This window comes from Gossypium hirsutum, unplaced genomic scaffold (assembly GCF_007990345.1).
Source record: "Gossypium hirsutum isolate 1008001.06 unplaced genomic scaffold, Gossypium_hirsutum_v2.1 scaffold_895, whole genome shotgun sequence".
NCBI classification, from domain to species: Eukaryota; Viridiplantae; Streptophyta; class Magnoliopsida; order Malvales; family Malvaceae; genus Gossypium; species Gossypium hirsutum.
Window position 1 is genome coordinate 1 of NW_024403327.1, and position 16439 is coordinate 16439.

General features: G+C 40.1%; 48 non-coding genes and 4 pseudogenes across 48 annotated transcripts; all 52 read left to right on the forward strand.

Moving 5' to 3' along the window:
- Positions 1–528: 528 nt before the first annotated feature.
- LOC121227412 (uncharacterized) lies at positions 529–639 on the forward strand (annotated as a pseudogene).
- Positions 640–815: 176 nt separating this feature from the next.
- On the forward strand, positions 816–934 carry LOC121227411 (5S ribosomal RNA). Its single transcript, XR_005925018.1, has one exon. It is a non-coding gene; the product is annotated as a 5S ribosomal RNA (ribosomal RNA).
- A 175-nt stretch (positions 935–1109) lies between these two features.
- On the forward strand, positions 1110–1226 carry LOC121227459 (5S ribosomal RNA). The gene has a single exon (XR_005925064.1). It is a non-coding gene; the product is annotated as a 5S ribosomal RNA (ribosomal RNA).
- A 176-nt stretch (positions 1227–1402) lies between these two features.
- LOC121227433 (5S ribosomal RNA) lies at positions 1403–1521 on the forward strand. The gene has a single exon (XR_005925038.1). It is a non-coding gene; the product is annotated as a 5S ribosomal RNA (ribosomal RNA).
- A 172-nt stretch (positions 1522–1693) lies between these two features.
- LOC121227413 (uncharacterized) lies at positions 1694–1806 on the forward strand (annotated as a pseudogene).
- Positions 1807–1974: 168 nt separating this feature from the next.
- LOC121227464 (5S ribosomal RNA) lies at positions 1975–2090 on the forward strand. The gene has a single exon (XR_005925070.1). It is a non-coding gene; the product is annotated as a 5S ribosomal RNA (ribosomal RNA).
- Positions 2091–2263: 173 nt separating this feature from the next.
- Positions 2264–2381, forward strand: LOC121227438 (5S ribosomal RNA). The gene has a single exon (XR_005925044.1). It is a non-coding gene; the product is annotated as a 5S ribosomal RNA (ribosomal RNA).
- A 171-nt stretch (positions 2382–2552) lies between these two features.
- Positions 2553–2669, forward strand: LOC121227450 (5S ribosomal RNA). Its single transcript, XR_005925056.1, has one exon. It is a non-coding gene; the product is annotated as a 5S ribosomal RNA (ribosomal RNA).
- Positions 2670–2842: 173 nt separating this feature from the next.
- On the forward strand, positions 2843–2960 carry LOC121227439 (5S ribosomal RNA). Its single transcript, XR_005925045.1, has one exon. It is a non-coding gene; the product is annotated as a 5S ribosomal RNA (ribosomal RNA).
- A 452-nt stretch (positions 2961–3412) lies between these two features.
- On the forward strand, positions 3413–3530 carry LOC121227440 (5S ribosomal RNA). Its single transcript, XR_005925046.1, has one exon. It is a non-coding gene; the product is annotated as a 5S ribosomal RNA (ribosomal RNA).
- A 169-nt stretch (positions 3531–3699) lies between these two features.
- Positions 3700–3816, forward strand: LOC121227457 (5S ribosomal RNA). Its single transcript, XR_005925062.1, has one exon. It is a non-coding gene; the product is annotated as a 5S ribosomal RNA (ribosomal RNA).
- Positions 3817–3986: 170 nt separating this feature from the next.
- On the forward strand, positions 3987–4104 carry LOC121227441 (5S ribosomal RNA). Its single transcript, XR_005925047.1, has one exon. It is a non-coding gene; the product is annotated as a 5S ribosomal RNA (ribosomal RNA).
- A 168-nt stretch (positions 4105–4272) lies between these two features.
- LOC121227463 (5S ribosomal RNA) lies at positions 4273–4388 on the forward strand. The gene has a single exon (XR_005925069.1). It is a non-coding gene; the product is annotated as a 5S ribosomal RNA (ribosomal RNA).
- Positions 4389–4561: 173 nt separating this feature from the next.
- Positions 4562–4680, forward strand: LOC121227425 (5S ribosomal RNA). The gene has a single exon (XR_005925030.1). It is a non-coding gene; the product is annotated as a 5S ribosomal RNA (ribosomal RNA).
- Positions 4681–4852: 172 nt separating this feature from the next.
- On the forward strand, positions 4853–4971 carry LOC121227437 (5S ribosomal RNA). Its single transcript, XR_005925042.1, has one exon. It is a non-coding gene; the product is annotated as a 5S ribosomal RNA (ribosomal RNA).
- Positions 4972–5144: 173 nt separating this feature from the next.
- LOC121227449 (5S ribosomal RNA) lies at positions 5145–5263 on the forward strand. The gene has a single exon (XR_005925055.1). It is a non-coding gene; the product is annotated as a 5S ribosomal RNA (ribosomal RNA).
- Positions 5264–5435: 172 nt separating this feature from the next.
- On the forward strand, positions 5436–5554 carry LOC121227461 (5S ribosomal RNA). Its single transcript, XR_005925067.1, has one exon. It is a non-coding gene; the product is annotated as a 5S ribosomal RNA (ribosomal RNA).
- Positions 5555–5727: 173 nt separating this feature from the next.
- LOC121227442 (5S ribosomal RNA) lies at positions 5728–5845 on the forward strand. The gene has a single exon (XR_005925048.1). It is a non-coding gene; the product is annotated as a 5S ribosomal RNA (ribosomal RNA).
- Positions 5846–6016: 171 nt separating this feature from the next.
- On the forward strand, positions 6017–6135 carry LOC121227414 (5S ribosomal RNA). Its single transcript, XR_005925019.1, has one exon. It is a non-coding gene; the product is annotated as a 5S ribosomal RNA (ribosomal RNA).
- Positions 6136–6305: 170 nt separating this feature from the next.
- Positions 6306–6424, forward strand: LOC121227415 (5S ribosomal RNA). Its single transcript, XR_005925020.1, has one exon. It is a non-coding gene; the product is annotated as a 5S ribosomal RNA (ribosomal RNA).
- Positions 6425–6598: 174 nt separating this feature from the next.
- Positions 6599–6717, forward strand: LOC121227416 (5S ribosomal RNA). Its single transcript, XR_005925022.1, has one exon. It is a non-coding gene; the product is annotated as a 5S ribosomal RNA (ribosomal RNA).
- A 172-nt stretch (positions 6718–6889) lies between these two features.
- Positions 6890–7007, forward strand: LOC121227444 (5S ribosomal RNA). The gene has a single exon (XR_005925049.1). It is a non-coding gene; the product is annotated as a 5S ribosomal RNA (ribosomal RNA).
- Positions 7008–7179: 172 nt separating this feature from the next.
- LOC121227462 (5S ribosomal RNA) lies at positions 7180–7296 on the forward strand. The gene has a single exon (XR_005925068.1). It is a non-coding gene; the product is annotated as a 5S ribosomal RNA (ribosomal RNA).
- Positions 7297–7465: 169 nt separating this feature from the next.
- LOC121227445 (5S ribosomal RNA) lies at positions 7466–7583 on the forward strand. Its single transcript, XR_005925050.1, has one exon. It is a non-coding gene; the product is annotated as a 5S ribosomal RNA (ribosomal RNA).
- A 172-nt stretch (positions 7584–7755) lies between these two features.
- LOC121227453 (5S ribosomal RNA) lies at positions 7756–7872 on the forward strand. Its single transcript, XR_005925059.1, has one exon. It is a non-coding gene; the product is annotated as a 5S ribosomal RNA (ribosomal RNA).
- A 170-nt stretch (positions 7873–8042) lies between these two features.
- LOC121227417 (5S ribosomal RNA) lies at positions 8043–8161 on the forward strand. The gene has a single exon (XR_005925023.1). It is a non-coding gene; the product is annotated as a 5S ribosomal RNA (ribosomal RNA).
- A 173-nt stretch (positions 8162–8334) lies between these two features.
- On the forward strand, positions 8335–8451 carry LOC121227458 (5S ribosomal RNA). Its single transcript, XR_005925063.1, has one exon. It is a non-coding gene; the product is annotated as a 5S ribosomal RNA (ribosomal RNA).
- A 171-nt stretch (positions 8452–8622) lies between these two features.
- LOC121227418 (5S ribosomal RNA) lies at positions 8623–8741 on the forward strand. Its single transcript, XR_005925024.1, has one exon. It is a non-coding gene; the product is annotated as a 5S ribosomal RNA (ribosomal RNA).
- A 170-nt stretch (positions 8742–8911) lies between these two features.
- On the forward strand, positions 8912–9029 carry LOC121227446 (5S ribosomal RNA). Its single transcript, XR_005925051.1, has one exon. It is a non-coding gene; the product is annotated as a 5S ribosomal RNA (ribosomal RNA).
- Positions 9030–9197: 168 nt separating this feature from the next.
- On the forward strand, positions 9198–9315 carry LOC121227447 (5S ribosomal RNA). The gene has a single exon (XR_005925052.1). It is a non-coding gene; the product is annotated as a 5S ribosomal RNA (ribosomal RNA).
- Positions 9316–9487: 172 nt separating this feature from the next.
- LOC121227460 (5S ribosomal RNA) lies at positions 9488–9603 on the forward strand. The gene has a single exon (XR_005925066.1). It is a non-coding gene; the product is annotated as a 5S ribosomal RNA (ribosomal RNA).
- Positions 9604–9772: 169 nt separating this feature from the next.
- LOC121227419 (5S ribosomal RNA) lies at positions 9773–9891 on the forward strand. The gene has a single exon (XR_005925025.1). It is a non-coding gene; the product is annotated as a 5S ribosomal RNA (ribosomal RNA).
- Positions 9892–10059: 168 nt separating this feature from the next.
- Positions 10060–10176, forward strand: LOC121227455 (5S ribosomal RNA). Its single transcript, XR_005925060.1, has one exon. It is a non-coding gene; the product is annotated as a 5S ribosomal RNA (ribosomal RNA).
- Positions 10177–10346: 170 nt separating this feature from the next.
- On the forward strand, positions 10347–10463 carry LOC121227456 (5S ribosomal RNA). Its single transcript, XR_005925061.1, has one exon. It is a non-coding gene; the product is annotated as a 5S ribosomal RNA (ribosomal RNA).
- A 171-nt stretch (positions 10464–10634) lies between these two features.
- Positions 10635–10753, forward strand: LOC121227420 (5S ribosomal RNA). Its single transcript, XR_005925026.1, has one exon. It is a non-coding gene; the product is annotated as a 5S ribosomal RNA (ribosomal RNA).
- Positions 10754–10924: 171 nt separating this feature from the next.
- On the forward strand, positions 10925–11043 carry LOC121227422 (5S ribosomal RNA). The gene has a single exon (XR_005925027.1). It is a non-coding gene; the product is annotated as a 5S ribosomal RNA (ribosomal RNA).
- Positions 11044–11215: 172 nt separating this feature from the next.
- LOC121227423 (5S ribosomal RNA) lies at positions 11216–11334 on the forward strand. Its single transcript, XR_005925028.1, has one exon. It is a non-coding gene; the product is annotated as a 5S ribosomal RNA (ribosomal RNA).
- Positions 11335–11507: 173 nt separating this feature from the next.
- On the forward strand, positions 11508–11626 carry LOC121227424 (5S ribosomal RNA). Its single transcript, XR_005925029.1, has one exon. It is a non-coding gene; the product is annotated as a 5S ribosomal RNA (ribosomal RNA).
- Positions 11627–11799: 173 nt separating this feature from the next.
- Positions 11800–11918, forward strand: LOC121227426 (5S ribosomal RNA). Its single transcript, XR_005925031.1, has one exon. It is a non-coding gene; the product is annotated as a 5S ribosomal RNA (ribosomal RNA).
- A 175-nt stretch (positions 11919–12093) lies between these two features.
- Positions 12094–12211, forward strand: LOC121227448 (5S ribosomal RNA). Its single transcript, XR_005925053.1, has one exon. It is a non-coding gene; the product is annotated as a 5S ribosomal RNA (ribosomal RNA).
- A 175-nt stretch (positions 12212–12386) lies between these two features.
- LOC121227427 (5S ribosomal RNA) lies at positions 12387–12505 on the forward strand. The gene has a single exon (XR_005925033.1). It is a non-coding gene; the product is annotated as a 5S ribosomal RNA (ribosomal RNA).
- A 174-nt stretch (positions 12506–12679) lies between these two features.
- Positions 12680–12798, forward strand: LOC121227428 (5S ribosomal RNA). Its single transcript, XR_005925034.1, has one exon. It is a non-coding gene; the product is annotated as a 5S ribosomal RNA (ribosomal RNA).
- A 170-nt stretch (positions 12799–12968) lies between these two features.
- LOC121227451 (5S ribosomal RNA) lies at positions 12969–13085 on the forward strand. Its single transcript, XR_005925057.1, has one exon. It is a non-coding gene; the product is annotated as a 5S ribosomal RNA (ribosomal RNA).
- A 174-nt stretch (positions 13086–13259) lies between these two features.
- Positions 13260–13378, forward strand: LOC121227429 (5S ribosomal RNA). The gene has a single exon (XR_005925035.1). It is a non-coding gene; the product is annotated as a 5S ribosomal RNA (ribosomal RNA).
- A 176-nt stretch (positions 13379–13554) lies between these two features.
- LOC121227430 (5S ribosomal RNA) lies at positions 13555–13673 on the forward strand. Its single transcript, XR_005925036.1, has one exon. It is a non-coding gene; the product is annotated as a 5S ribosomal RNA (ribosomal RNA).
- Positions 13674–13850: 177 nt separating this feature from the next.
- LOC121227436 (5S ribosomal RNA) lies at positions 13851–13968 on the forward strand. Its single transcript, XR_005925041.1, has one exon. It is a non-coding gene; the product is annotated as a 5S ribosomal RNA (ribosomal RNA).
- Positions 13969–14139: 171 nt separating this feature from the next.
- Positions 14140–14257, forward strand: LOC121227434 (5S ribosomal RNA). Its single transcript, XR_005925039.1, has one exon. It is a non-coding gene; the product is annotated as a 5S ribosomal RNA (ribosomal RNA).
- A 172-nt stretch (positions 14258–14429) lies between these two features.
- LOC121227431 (5S ribosomal RNA) lies at positions 14430–14548 on the forward strand. The gene has a single exon (XR_005925037.1). It is a non-coding gene; the product is annotated as a 5S ribosomal RNA (ribosomal RNA).
- Positions 14549–14722: 174 nt separating this feature from the next.
- LOC121227452 (5S ribosomal RNA) lies at positions 14723–14840 on the forward strand. Its single transcript, XR_005925058.1, has one exon. It is a non-coding gene; the product is annotated as a 5S ribosomal RNA (ribosomal RNA).
- A 172-nt stretch (positions 14841–15012) lies between these two features.
- Positions 15013–15127, forward strand: LOC121227467 (uncharacterized; annotated as a pseudogene).
- Positions 15128–15295: 168 nt separating this feature from the next.
- Positions 15296–15409, forward strand: LOC121227466 (uncharacterized; annotated as a pseudogene).
- A 164-nt stretch (positions 15410–15573) lies between these two features.
- On the forward strand, positions 15574–15691 carry LOC121227435 (5S ribosomal RNA). Its single transcript, XR_005925040.1, has one exon. It is a non-coding gene; the product is annotated as a 5S ribosomal RNA (ribosomal RNA).
- The last annotated feature ends 748 nt before the right edge of the window (positions 15692–16439 follow it).

Genomic DNA, 16439 nt, shown 5'->3' on the forward strand with positions numbered 1-16439 from the left:
TTATACTCATCAAACTAAGTTATTTACGATAAATCATCGAAGTTATTGGTCGTATTAAATTCAAACGAGCCAAGCGCGATCAGTAGCCTTATAAAAAGAATGCGGTGCATCATCACTGCACCGGATCCATCAGAACTCCGCAGTTAAGCGTGCTGGGCGAGAGTAGTACTAGATGGGTGACCTCCTGGGAAGTCCTCGTGTTGCACCCCTCCAATTTTATATCTCATTAATTTTTTTTCTATTTTTTTATATCTCATCGTATAACTAATTAGTTATTTACGGAATAAATCACTCGAAACGTTAGGTATTTATCAGCCGATCAGTTATATCGATATTCATGCTATAATTAGCGTGCTTTATATGGGTACTCTGGAGTTTGTTGCATCCTTTTATTTATTAATTTTTTTTTTTTTTTATTTCGTTAACTAATTAGTTATTTACGGAATAATACTCGAACGTTATTTGGCGTATTTAATTCAATTCGAGGCTCAAGCGATCAGGGTAGCTTATTAATAGAAGCGCAGAATTGGGTGCGATACAGCCTAATGCCGGATCCATCAGAACTCCGCAGTTAAGCGTGCTTGGGCGAGAGTAGTACTAGGATGGGTGACCTCCTGGGAAGTCCTCGTGTTGCACCCTCCAATTTTATATCTCATTAAATTTTTTTCTATTTTTTTTATATCTCATCGTATAACTAATTAGTTATTTACGGAATAAATCACTCGAAACGTTATTTGGTCGTATTTAAATTCAAATTCGAGGCTCAAGCGCGATCAGGGGTAGCCTTTATATAAATAGAATGCGCAAGAATTGATGGGTGCGATCATACCAGCACTAATGCACCGGATCCCATCAGAACTCCGCAGTTAAGCGTGCTTGGGCGAGAGTAGTACTAGGATGGGTGACCTCCTGGGAAGTCCTCGTGTTGCACCCTCCAATTTTATATCTCATTAAATTTTTTTCTATTTTTTTTATATCTCATCGTATAACTAATTAGTTATTTACGGAATAAATCACTCGAAACGTTATTTGGTCGTATTTAAATTCAAATTCGAGGCTCAAGCGCGATCAGGGGTAGCCTTTATATAATAGAATGCGCAAGAATTGATGGGTGCGATCATACCAGCACTAATGCACCGGATCCCATCAGAACTCCGCAGTTAAGCGTGCTTGGGCGGAGTAGTACTAGGATGGGTGACTCCTGGGAAGTCCTCGTGTTGCACCCTCCAATTTTATATCTCATTAAATTTTTTTTCTATTTTTTTATATCTCATCGTATAACTAATTAGTTATTTACGGAATAAATCACTCGAAACGTTATTTGGTCGTATTTAAATTCAAATTCGAGGCTCAAGCGCGATCAGGGGTAGCCTTTATATAAATAGAATGCGCAAGAATTGATGGGTGCGATCATACCAGCACTAATGCACCGGATCCCATCAGAACTCCGCAGTTAAGCGTGCTTGGGCGAGAGTAGTACTAGGATGGGTGACCTCCTGGGAAGTCCTCGTGTTGCACCTCCAATTTTATATCTCATTAATTTTTTTTCTATTTTTTTATATCTCATCGTATAACTAATTAGTTATTTACGGAATAATCACTCGAACGTTATTTGGTCGTATTTAAATTCAAATTCGAGGCTCAAGCGCGATCAGGGGTAGCCTTTATATAAATAGAATGCGCAAGAATTGATGGGTGCGATCATACAGCACTAATGCACCGGATCCATCAGAACTCGCAGTTAGCGTGCTTGGGCGAGAGTAGTACTAGGATGGGTGACTCCTGGGAAGTCTCGTGTTGCACCTCCATTTTATATCTCATTAATTTTTTTCTATTTTTTTATATCTCATCGTTAACTAATTAGTTATTTACGGAATAATCACTCGAACGTTATTTGGTCGTATTTAATTCAAATTCGAGGCTCAAGCGCGATCAGGGGTAGCCTTTATATAAATAGAATGCGCAAGAATTGATGGGTGCGATCATACCAGCACTAATGCACGGATCCATCAGAACTCGCAGTTAAGCGTGCTTGGGCGAGAGTAGTACTAGGATGGGTGACCTCCTGGGAAGTCCTCGTGTTGCACCCTCCAATTTTATATCTCATTAAATTTTTTTTCTATTTTTTTATATCTCATCGTATAACTAATTAGTTATTTACGGAATAATCACTCGAAACGTTATTTGGTCGTATTTAATTCAAATTCGAGGCTCAGCGCGATCAGGGGTAGCCTTTATATAAATAGAATGCGCAAGAATTGATGGGTGCGATCATACCAGCACTAATGCACCGGATCCCATCAGAACTCCGCAGTTAAGCGTGCTTGGGCGAGAGTAGTACTAGGATGGGTGACTCCTGGGAAGTCCTCGTGTTGCACCCTCCATTTTATATCTCATTAAATTTTTTTTCTATTTTTTTATATCTCATCGTATAACTAATTAGTTATTTACGGAATAATCACTCGAAACGTTATTTGGTCGTATTTAAATTCAATTCGAGGCTCAAGCGCGATCAGGGGTAGCTTTATATAATAGAATGCGCAAGAATTGATGGGTGCGATCATACCAGCACTAATGCACCGGATCCATCAGAACTCCGCAGTTAAGCGTGCTTGGGCGAGAGTAGTACTAGGATGGGTGACCTCCTGGGAAGTCTCGTGTTGCACCCTCCAATTTTATATCTCATTAAATTTTTTTTCTATTTTTTTATATCTCATCGTATAACTAATTAGTTATTTACGGAATAATCACTCGAACGTTATTTGGTCGTATTTAAATTCAAATTCGAGGCTCAAGCGCGATCAGGGGTAGCCTTTATATAATAGAATGCGCAAGAATTGATGGGTGCGATCATACCAGCACTAATGCACCGGATCCATCAGAACTCCGCAGTTAAGCGTGCTTGGGCGAGAGTAGTACTAGGATGGGTGACCTCCTGGGAAGTCCTCGTGTTGCACCCTCCAATTTTATATCTCATTAAATTTTTTTCTATTTTTTTTATATCTCATCGTATAACTAATTAGTTATTTACGGAATAAATCACTCGAAACGTTATTTGGTCGTATTTAAATTCAATTCGAGGCTCAAGCGCGATCAGGGGTAGCCTTTATATAATAGAATGCGCAAGAATTGATGGGTGCGATCATACAGCACTATGCACCGGATCCATCAGAATCCGCAGTTAAGCGTGCTTGGGCGAGTAGTACTAGGATGGGTGACTCCTGGGAGTCTCGTGTTGCACCTCCAATTTTATATCTCATTAATTTTTTTTCTATTTTTTTTTATCTCATCGTATAACTATTAGTTATTTACGGAATAATCACTCGAACGTTATTTGGTCGTATTTAATTCAATTCGAGGCTCAAGCGCGATCAGGGGTAGCCTTTATATAATAGAATGCGCAAGAATTGATGGGTGCGATCATACCAGCACTAATGCACCGGATCCATCAGAACTCCGCAGTTAAGCGTGCTTGGGCGAGAGTAGTACTAGGATGGGTGACCTCCTGGGAAGTCCTCGTGTTGCACCCTCCATTTTATATCTCATTAATTTTTTTTCTATTTTTTTATATCTCATCGTATAACTAATTAGTTATTTACGGAATAAATCACTCGAACGTTATTTGGTCGTATTTAATTCAATTCGAGGCTCAAGCGCGATCAGGGGTAGCCTTTATATAATAGAATGCGCAGAATTGATGGGTGCGATCATACCAGCACTAATGCACCGGATCCATCAGAACTCCGCAGTTAAGCGTGCTTGGGCGAGGTAGTACTAGGATGGGTGACCTCCTGGGAAGTCCTCGTGTTGCACCTCCATTTTATATCTCATTAATTTTTTTTCTATTTTTTTTATATCTCATCGTATAACTAATTAGTTATTTACGGAATAATCACTCGAACGTTATTTGGTCGTATTTAATTCAAATTCGAGGCTCAAGCGCGATCAGGGGTAGCCTTTATATAATAGAATGCGCAAGAATTGATGGGTGCGATCATACCAGCACTAATGCACCGGATCCATCAGAACTCCGCAGTTAAGCGTGCTTGGGCGAGAGTAGTACTAGGATGGGTGACCTCCTGGGAAGTCCTCGTGTTGCACCCTCCAATTTTATATCTCATTAATTTTTTTCTATTTTTTTATATCTCATCGTATAACTAATTAGTTATTTACGGAATAATCACTCGAACGTTATTTGGTCGTATTTAATTCAATTCGAGGCTCAAGCGCGATCAGGGGTAGCCTTTATATAATAGAATGCGCAAGATTGATGGGTGCGATCATACCAGCACTAATGCACCGGATCCCATCAGAACTCCGCAGTTAGCGTGCTTGGGCGAGAGTAGTACTAGGATGGGTGACTCCTGGGAAGTCTCGTGTTGCACCCTCCAATTTTATATCTCATTAATTTTTTTTCTATTTTTTTATATCTCATCGTATAACTAATTAGTTATTTACGGAATAATCACTCGAACGTTATTTGGTCGTATTTAAATTCAAATTCGAGGCTCAAGCGCGATCAGGGGTAGCCTTTATATAAATAGAATGCGCAAGAATTGATGGGTGCGATCATACCAGCACTAATGCACCGGATCCCATCAGAACTCCGCAGTTAAGCGTGCTTGGGCGAGAGTAGTACTAGGATGGGTGACCTCCTGGGAAGTCCTCGTGTTGCACCCTCCAATTTTATATCTCATTAATTTTTTTTCTATTTTTTTTATATCTCATCGTATAACTAATTAGTTATTTACGGAATAATCACTCGAACGTTATTTGGTCGTATTTAAATTCAATTCGAGGCTCAAGCGCGATCAGGGGTAGCCTTTATATAAATAGAATGCGCAGAATTGATGGGTGCGATCATACCAGCACTAATGCACCGGATCCCATCAGAACTCCGCAGTTAAGCGTGCTTGGGCGAGAGTAGTACTAGGATGGGTGACCTCCTGGGAAGTCCTCGTGTTGCACCCTCCAATTTTATATCTCATTAATTTTTTTTCTATTTTTTTTATATCTCATCGTATAACTAATTAGTTATTTACGGAATAAATCACTCGAACGTTATTTGGTCGTATTTAAATTCAATTCGAGGCTCAAGCGCGATCAGGGGTAGCCTTTATATAATAGAATGCGCAAGAATTGATGGGTGCGATCATACCAGCACTAATGCACCGGATCCCATCAGAACTCCGCAGTTAAGCGTGCTTGGGCGAGAGTAGTACTAGGATGGGTGACCTCCTGGGAAGTCCTCGTGTTGCACCCTCCAATTTTATATCTCATTAATTTTTTTTCTATTTTTTTATATCTCATCGTATAACTAATTAGTTATTTACGGAATAATCACTCGAAACGTTATTTGGTCGTATTTAAATTCAATTCGAGGCTCAAGCGCGATCAGGGGTAGCCTTTATATAATAGAATGCGCAAGAATTGATGGGTGCGATCATACCAGCACTAATGCACCGGATCCCATCAGAACTCCGCAGTTAAGCGTGCTTGGGCGAGAGTAGTACTAGGATGGGTGACCTCCTGGGAAGTCCTCGTGTTGCACCCTCCAATTTTATATCTCATTAATTTTTTTTCTATTTTTTTATATCTCATCGTATAACTAATTAGTTATTTACGGAATAAATCACTCGAACGTTATTTGGTCGTATTTAAATTCAAATTCGAGGCTCAAGCGCGATCAGGGGTAGCCTTTATATAATAGAATGCGCAAGAATTGATGGGTGCGATCATACCAGCACTAATGCACCGGATCCATCAGAACTCCGCAGTTAAGCGTGCTTGGGCGAGAGTAGTACTAGGATGGGTGACCTCCTGGGAAGTCCTCGTGTTGCACCCTCCATTTTATATCTCATTAATTTTTTTTCTATTTTTTTTATATCTCATCGTATAACTAATTAGTTATTTACGGAATAATCACTCGAACGTTATTTGGTCGTATTTAAATTCAATTCGAGGCTCAAGCGCGATCAGGGGTAGCCTTTATATAATAGAATGCGCAAGAATTGATGGGTGCGATCATACCAGCACTAATGCACCGGATCCCATCAGAACTCCGCAGTTAAGCGTGCTTGGGCGAGAGTAGTACTAGGATGGGTGACCTCCTGGGAAGTCCTCGTGTTGCACCCTCCAATTTTATATCTCATTAATTTTTTTCTATTTTTTTTATATCTCATCGTATAACTAATTAGTTATTTACGGAATAATCACTCGAACGTTATTTGGTCGTATTTAAATTCAATTCGAGGCTCAAGCGCGATCAGGGGTAGCCTTTATATAATAGAATGCGCAAGATTGATGGGTGCGATCATACCAGCACTAATGCACCGGATCCCATCAGAACTCCGCAGTTAAGCGTGCTTGGGCGAGAGTAGTACTAGGATGGGTGACCTCCTGGGAAGTCCTCGTGTTGCACCCTCCAATTTTATATCTCATTAAATTTTTTTTCTATTTTTTTTATATCTCATCGTATAACTAATTAGTTATTTACGGAATAATCACTCGAACGTTATTTGGTCGTATTTAAATTCAAATTCGAGGCTCAAGCGCGATCAGGGGTAGCCTTTATATAATAGAATGCGCAAGAATTGATGGGTGCGATCATACCAGCACTAATGCACCGGATCCCATCAGAACTCCGCAGTTAAGCGTGCTTGGGCGAGAGTAGTACTAGGATGGGTGACCTCCTGGGAAGTCCTCGTGTTGCACCCTCCAATTTTATATCTCATTAATTTTTTTTCTATTTTTTTTATATCTCATCGTATAACTAATTAGTTATTTACGGAATAATCACTCGAACGTTATTTGGTCGTATTTAAATTCAATTCGAGGCTCAAGCGCGATCAGGGGTAGCCTTTATATAATAGAATGCGCAAGAATTGATGGGTGCGATCATACCAGCACTAATGCACCGGATCCATCAGAACTCCGCAGTTAAGCGTGCTTGGGCGAGAGTAGTACTAGGATGGGTGACCTCCTGGGAAGTCCTCGTGTTGCACCCTCCAATTTTATATCTCATTAATTTTTTTTCTATTTTTTTTATATCTCATCGTATAACTAATTAGTTATTTACGGAATAATCACTCGAACGTTATTTGGTCGTATTTAAATTCAATTCGAGGCTCAAGCGCGATCAGGGGTAGCCTTTATATAATAGAATGCGCAAGAATTGATGGGTGCGATCATACCAGCACTAATGCACCGGATCCATCAGAACTCCGCAGTTAGCGTGCTTGGGCGAGAGTAGTACTAGGATGGGTGACCTCCTGGGAAGTCCTCGTGTTGCACCCTCCAATTTTATATCTCATTAATTTTTTTTCTATTTTTTTATATCTCATCGTATAACTAATTAGTTATTTACGGAATAATCACTCGAACGTTATTTGGTCGTATTTAATTCAATTCGAGGCTCAAGCGCGATCAGGGGTAGCCTTTATATAATAGAATGCGCAGAATTGATGGGTGCGATCATACCAGCACTAATGCACCGGATCCATCAGAACTCCGCAGTTAAGCGTGCTTGGGCGAGAGTAGTACTAGGATGGGTGACCTCCTGGGAAGTCCTCGTGTTGCACCCTCCAATTTTATATCTCATTAATTTTTTTTCTATTTTTTTTATATCTCATCGTATAACTAATTAGTTATTTACGGAATAATCACTCGAACGTTATTTGGTCGTATTTAAATTCAATTCGAGGCTCAAGCGCGATCAGGGGTAGCCTTTATATAATAGAATGCGCAAGAATTGATGGGTGCGATCATACCAGCACTAATGCACCGGATCCCATCAGAACTCCGCAGTTAGCGTGCTTGGGCGAGAGTAGTACTAGGATGGGTGACCTCCTGGGAAGTCTCGTGTTGCACCCTCCAATTTTATATCTCATTAAATTTTTTTTCTATTTTTTTATATCTCATCGTATAACTAATTAGTTATTTACGGAATAATCACTCGAACGTTATTTGGTCGTATTTAATTCAATTCGAGGCTCAAGCGCGATCAGGGGTAGCCTTTATATAATAGAATGCGCAGAATTGATGGGTGCGATCATACCAGCACTAATGCACCGGATCCCATCAGAACTCCGCAGTTAAGCGTGCTTGGGCGAGAGTAGTACTAGGATGGGTGACCTCCTGGGAAGTCCTCGTGTTGCACCCTCCAATTTTATATCTCATTAAATTTTTTTTCTATTTTTTTTATATCTCATCGTATAACTAATTAGTTATTTACGGAATAATCACTCGAACGTTATTTGGTCGTATTTAAATTCAATTCGAGGCTCAAGCGCGATCAGGGGTAGCCTTTATATAAATAGAATGCGCAAGATTGATGGGTGCGATCATACCAGCACTATGCACCGGATCCATCAGAACTCCGCAGTTAAGCGTGCTTGGGCGAGAGTAGTACTAGGATGGGTGACCTCCTGGGAAGTCCTCGTGTTGCACCCTCCAATTTTATATCTCATTAATTTTTTTTCTATTTTTTTTATATCTCATCGTATAACTAATTAGTTATTTACGGAATAATCACTCGAACGTTATTTGGTCGTATTTAATTCAATTCGAGGCTCAAGCGCGATCAGGGGTAGCCTTTATATAATAGAATGCGCAAGAATTGATGGGTGCGATCATACCAGCACTAATGCACCGGATCCCATCAGAACTCCGCAGTTAAGCGTGCTTGGGCGAGAGTAGTACTAGGATGGGTGACCTCCTGGGAAGTCCTCGTGTTGCACCCTCCATTTTATATCTCATTAAATTTTTTTTCTATTTTTTTTATATCTCATCGTATAACTAATTAGTTATTTACGGATAATCACTCGAACGTTATTTGGTCGTATTTAAATTCAATTCGAGGCTCAAGCGCGATCAGGGGTAGCCTTTATATAATAGAATGCGCAAGATTGATGGGTGCGATCATACCAGCACTAATGCACCGGATCCATCAGAACTCCGCAGTTAAGCGTGCTTGGGCGAGAGTAGTACTAGGATGGGTGACCTCCTGGGAAGTCCTCGTGTTGCACCCTCCATTTTATATCTCATTAATTTTTTTCTATTTTTTTTATATCTCATCGTATAACTATTAGTTATTTACGGAATAATCACTCGAACGTTATTTGGTCGTATTTAATTCAATTCGAGGCTCAAGCGCGATCAGGGGTAGCCTTTATATAATAGAATGCGCAAGAATTGATGGGTGCGATCATACCAGCACTAATGCACCGGATCCATCAGAACTCCGCAGTTAAGCGTGCTTGGGCGAGAGTAGTACTAGGATGGGTGACCTCCTGGGAAGTCCTCGTGTTGCACCCTCCAATTTTATATCTCATTAATTTTTTTTCTATTTTTTTTATATCTCATCGTATAACTAATTAGTTATTTACGGAATAATCACTCGAACGTTATTTGGTCGTATTTAAATTCAATTCGAGGCTCAAGCGCGATCAGGGGTAGCCTTTATATAATAGAATGCGCAAGAATTGATGGGTGCGATCATACCAGCACTAATGCACCGGATCCATCAGAACTCCGCAGTTAAGCGTGCTTGGGCGAGGTAGTACTAGGATGGGTGACCTCCTGGGAGTCCTCGTGTTGCACCCTCCATTTTATATCTCATTAATTTTTTTTCTATTTTTTTATATCTCATCGTATAACTAATTAGTTATTTACGGAATAATCACTCGAACGTTATTTGGTCGTATTTAAATTCAATTCGAGGCTCAAGCGCGATCAGGGGTAGCCTTTATATAATAGAATGCGCAGAATTGATGGGTGCGATCATACCAGCACTAATGCACCGGATCCCATCAGAACTCCGCAGTTAAGCGTGCTTGGGCGAGAGTAGTACTAGGATGGGTGACCTCCTGGGAAGTCCTCGTGTTGCACCCTCCAATTTTATATCTCATTAATTTTTTTCTATTTTTTTATATCTCATCGTATAACTATTAGTTATTTACGGAATAATCACTCGAACGTTATTTGGTCGTATTTAATTCAATTCGAGGCTCAAGCGCGATCAGGGGTAGCCTTTATATAATAGAATGCGCAAGAATTGATGGGTGCGATCATACCAGCACTAATGCACCGGATCCCATCAGAACTCCGCAGTTAGCGTGCTTGGGCGAGAGTAGTACTAGGATGGGTGACCTCCTGGGAAGTCTCGTGTTGCACCCTCCAATTTTATATCTCATTAATTTTTTTTCTATTTTTTTATATCTCATCGTATAACTAATTAGTTATTTACGGAATAATCACTCGAACGTTATTTGGTCGTATTTAATTCAATTCGAGGCTCAAGCGCGATCAGGGGTAGCCTTTATATAATAGAATGCGCAAGAATTGATGGGTGCGATCATACCAGCACTAATGCACCGGATCCATCAGAACTCCGCAGTTAAGCGTGCTTGGGCGAGGTAGTACTAGGATGGGTGACCTCCTGGGAAGTCCTCGTGTTGCACCCTCCAATTTTATATCTCATTAATTTTTTTTCTATTTTTTTATATCTCATCGTATAACTAATTAGTTATTTACGGAATAATCACTCGAACGTTATTTGGTCGTATTTAAATTCAATTCGAGGCTCAGCGCGATCAGGGGTAGCCTTTATATAAATAGAATGCGCAAGAATTGATGGGTGCGATCATACCAGCACTAATGCACCGGATCCCATCAGAACTCCGCAGTTAAGCGTGCTTGGGCGAGAGTAGTACTAGGATGGGTGACCTCCTGGGAAGTCCTCGTGTTGCACCCTCCAATTTTATATCTCATTAATTTTTTTTCTATTTTTTTTATATCTCATCGTATAACTAATTAGTTATTTACGGAATAATCACTCGAACGTTATTTGGTCGTATTTAATTCAAATTCGAGGCTCAGCGCGATCAGGGGTAGCCTTTATATAATAGAATGCGCAAGAATTGATGGGTGCGATCATACCAGCACTAATGCACCGGATCCCATCAGAACTCCGCAGTTAAGCGTGCTTGGGCGAGAGTAGTACTAGGATGGGTGACCTCCTGGGAAGTCCTCGTGTTGCACCCTCCAATTTTATATCTCATTAATTTTTTTTCTATTTTTTTTATATCTCATCGTATAACTAATTAGTTATTTACGGATAAATCACTCGAACGTTATTTGGTCGTATTTAAATTCAATTCGAGGCTCAAGCGCGATCAGGGGTAGCCTTTATATAATAGAATGCGCAAGAATTGATGGGTGCGATCATACCAGCACTAATGCACCGGATCCCATCAGAACTCCGCAGTTAAGCGTGCTTGGGCGAGAGTAGTACTAGGATGGGTGACCTCCTGGGAAGTCCTCGTGTTGCACCCTCCAATTTTATATCTCATTAAATTTTTTTTCTATTTTTTTATATCTCATCGTATAACTAATTAGTTATTTACGGAATAATCACTCGAACGTTATTTGGTCGTATTTAAATTCAAATTCGAGGCTCAAGCGCGATCAGGGGTAGCCTTTATATAAATAGAATGCGCAGAATTGATGGGTGCGATCATACCAGCACTAATGCACCGGATCCCATCAGAACTCCGCAGTTAAGCGTGCTTGGGCGAGAGTAGTACTAGGATGGGTGACCTCCTGGGAAGTCCTCGTGTTGCACCCTCCAATTTTATATCTCATTAATTTTTTTTCTATTTTTTTTATATCTCATCGTATAACTAATTAGTTATTTACGGAATAAATCACTCGAACGTTATTTGGTCGTATTTAATTCAATTCGAGGCTCAAGCGCGATCAGGGGTAGCCTTTATATAAATAGAATGCGCAAGAATTGATGGGTGCGATCATACCAGCACTAATGCACCGGATCCCATCAGAACTCCGCAGTTAAGCGTGCTTGGGCGAGAGTAGTACTAGGATGGGTGACCTCCTGGGAAGTCCTCGTGTTGCACCCTCCAATTTTATATCTCATTAATTTTTTTTCTATTTTTTTTATATCTCATCGTATAACTAATTAGTTATTTACGGAATAAATCACTCGAACGTTATTTGGTCGTATTTAAATTCAAATTCGAGGCTCAAGCGCGATCAGGGGTAGCCTTTATATAAATAGAATGCGCAAGAATTGATGGGTGCGATCATACCAGCACTAATGCACCGGATCCATCAGAACTCCGCAGTTAAGCGTGCTTGGGCGAGAGTAGTACTAGGATGGGTGACCTCCTGGGAAGTCCTCGTGTTGCACCCTCCAATTTTATATCTCATTAAATTTTTTTTCTATTTTTTTTATATCTCATCGTATAACTAATTAGTTATTTACGGAATAATCACTCGAACGTTATTTGGTCGTATTTAAATTCAAATTCGAGGCTCAAGCGCGATCAGGGGTAGCCTTTATATAAATAGAATGCGCAAGAATTGATGGGTGCGATCATACCAGCACTAATGCACCGGATCCCATCAGAACTCCGCAGTTAAGCGTGCTTGGGCGAGAGTAGTACTAGGATGGGTGACCTCCTGGGAAGTCCTCGTGTTGCACCCTCCAATTTTATATCTCATTAATTTTTTTTCTATTTTTTTTATATCTCATCGTATAACTAATTAGTTATTTACGGAATAATCACTCGAAACGTTATTTGGTCGTATTTAAATTCAAATTCGAGGCTCAAGCGCGATCAGGGGTAGCCTTTATATAATAGAATGCGCAAGAATTGATGGGTGCGATCATACCAGCACTAATGCACCGGATCCCATCAGAACTCCGCAGTTAAGCGTGCTTGGGCGAGAGTAGTACTAGGATGGGTGACCTCCTGGGAAGTCCTCGTGTTGCACCCTCCAATTTTATATCTCATTAATTTTTTTCTATTTTTTTTATATCTCATCGTATAACTAATTAGTTATTTACGGAATAATCACTCGAACGTTATTTGGCGTATTTAAATTCAATTCGAGGCTCAAGCGCGATCAGGGGTAGCCTTTATATAATAGAATGCGCAAGAATTGATGGGTGCGATCATACCAGCACTAATGCACCGGATCCATCAGAACTCCGCAGTTAAGCGTGCTTGGGCGAGAGTAGTACTAGGATGGGTGACCTCCTGGGAAGTCTCGTGTTGCACCCTCCAATTTTATATCTCATTAAATTTTTTTTCTATTTTTTTATATCTCATCGTATAACTAATTAGTTATTTACGGAATAATCACTCGAAACGTTATTTGGTCGTATTTAATTCAAATTCGAGGCTCAAGCGCGATCAGGGGTAGCCTTTATATAAATAGAATGCGCAAGAATTGATGGGTGCGATCATACCAGCACTAATGCACCGGATCCCATCAGAACTCCGCAGTTAAGCGTGCTTGGGCGAGAGTAGTACTAGGATGGGTGACCTCCTGGGAAGTCCTCGTGTTGCACCCTCCAATTTTATATCTCATTAAATTTTTTTTCTATTTTTTTTATATCTCATCGTATAACTAATTAGTTATTTACGGAATAAATCACTCGAAACGTTATTTGGTCGTATTTAAATTCAAATTCGAGGCTCAAGCGCGATCAGGGTAGCCTTTATATAAATAGAATGCGCAAGAATTGATGGGTGCGATCATACCAGCACTAATGCACCGGATCCCATCAGAACTCCGCAGTTAAGCGTGCTTGGGCGAGAGTAGTACTAGGATGGGTGACCTCCTGGGAAGTCCTCGTGTTGCACCCTCCAATTTTATATCTCATTAAATTTTTTTTCTATTTTTTTTATATCTCATCGTATAACTAATTAGTTATTTACGGAATAAATCACTCGAAACGTTATTTGGTCGTATTTAAATTCAAATTCGAGGCTCAAGCGCGATCAGGGGTAGCCTTTATATAAATAGAATGCGCAAGAATTGATGGGTGCGATCATACCAGCACTAATGCACCGGATCCCATCAGAACTCCGCAGTTAAGCGTGCTTGGGCGAGAGTGTACTAGGATGGGTGACCTCCTGGGAAGTCCTCGTGTTGCACCCTCCATTTTATATCTCATTAAATTTTTTTTCTATTTTTTTATATCTCATCGTATAACTATTAGTTATTTACGGAATAATCACTCGAAACGTTATTTGGCGTATTTAAATTCAAATTCGAGGCTCAAGCGCGATCAGGGGTAGCCTTTATATAATAGAATGCGCAAGAATTGATGGGTGCGATCATACCAGCACTAATGCACCGGATCCCATCAGAACTCCGCAGTTAAGCGTGCTTGGGCGAGAGTAGTACTAGGATGGGTGACCTCCTGGGAAGTCTCGTGTTGCACCCTCCAATTTTATATCTCATTAATTTTTTTTCTATTTTTTTATATCTCATCGTATAACTAATTAGTTATTTACGGAATAATCACTCGAACGTTATTTGGTCGTATTTAAATTCAAATTCGAGGCTCAAGCGCGATCAGGGGTAGCCTTTATATAAATAGAATGCGCAGAATTGATGGGTGCGATCATACCAGCACTAATGCACCGGATCCCATCAGAACTCCGCAGTTAAGCGTGCTTGGGCGAGAGTAGTACTAGGATGGGTGACCTCCTGGGAAGTCCTCGTGTTGCACCCTCCAATTTTATATCTCATTAATTTTTTTTCTATTTTTTTATATCTCATCGTATAACTAATTAGTTATTTACGGAATAAATCACTCGAAACGTTATTTGGTCGTATTTAAATTCAATTCGAGGCTCAAGCGCGATCAGGGGTAGCCTTTATATAAATAGAATGCGCAAGAATTGATGGGTGCGATCATACCAGCACTAATGCACCGGATCCCATCAGAACTCGCAGTTAAGCGTGCTTGGGCGAGAGTAGTACTAGGATGGGTGACCTCCTGGGAAGTCCTCGTGTTGCACCCTCCAATTTTATATCTCATTAAATTTTTTTCTATTTTTTTATATCTCATCGTATAACTAATTAGTTATTTACGGAATAAATCACTCGAAACGTTATTTGGTCGTATTTAAATTCAAATTCGAGGCTCAAGCGCGATCAGGGGTAGCCTTTATATAATAGAATGCCAAGATTGATGGGTGCGATCATACCAGCACTAATGCACCGGATCCATCAGACTCGCAGTTAGCGTGCTTGGGCGAGAGTAGTACTAGGATGGGTGACCTCCTGGGAAGTCCTCGTGTTGCACCCTCCAATTTTATATCTCATTAAATTTTTTTTCTATTTTTTTTATATCTCATCGTATAACTAATTAGTTATTTCGGATAATCACTCGAACGTTATTTGGTCGTATTTAATTCAATTCGAGGCTCAAGCCGATCAGGGGTAGCCTTTATATAATGAATGCGCAAGAATTGATGGGTGCGATCATACCAGCACTAATGCCGGATCCATCAGAACTCCGCAGTTAAGCGTGCTTGGGCGAGGTAGTACTGGATGGGTGACCTCCTGGGAAGTCCTCGTGTTGCACCCTCCATTTTATATCTCATTAATTTTTTTTCTATTTTTTTATATCTCATCGTTAACTAATTAGTTATTTACGGATAATCACTCGACGTTATTTGGACGTATTTATTCAAATTCGGGTCAGCGCGATCAGGGGTAGCCTTTATATAAATAGAATGCGCAAGAATTGATGGGTGCGATCATACCAGCACTAATGCACCGGATCCCATCAGAACTCCGCAGTTAAGCGTGCTTGGGCGAGAGTAGTACTAGGATGGGTGACCTCCTGGGAAGTCTCGTGTTGCACCCTCCAATTTTATATCTCATTAAATTTTTTTTCTATTTTTTTATATCTCATCGTATAACTAATTAGTTATTTACGGAATAAATCACTCGAAACGTTATTTGGATTCAAATTCGTTTATCTAACTAATTAGTTATTTACGGAAATAAATCACTCGAAACGTTATTTGGTCCTATTTTAAATTCAAATTCGAGGATCAAGCGCGATCAGGGGTAGCTTATATATAATAAAATGCGCAAAGAGAGAGTGCGATCATTACAGCACTAAATAGGATCCCATCAATCGCAGTTAAGGTGTTGGGCGAGAGTAGTACTGGATGGGGTGACCTCCTGAAGTCCTCGTGTTGCACCTTCAATTTTATATCTCATTAATTTTTTTCTCTTTTTTTATACTATCGTAGTCTATAACATAATTGTTATTTACGAATAAATCACTCGGAAACCGCTATTTGCGTATTAAATTTCAAATTCGAGGCTCAAGCGCGTCAGGATTTAATATGCGTCGAATTGATGAGCGAAGGATTAGTTTAACTGGATGATAAGGTAGACTCCATATAAGGTGCCGATCATAATGGGTGACCTCCTGGGAAGTCCTCGTGTTGCACCCTCCAATTTTATATCTCATTAAATTTTTTTCTATTTTTTTATATCTCATCGTATAACTAATTAGTTATTTACGGAATAAATCACTCGAAACGTTATTTGGACGTATTTAAATTCAAATTCGAGGCTCAAGCGCGATCAGGGGTAGCCTT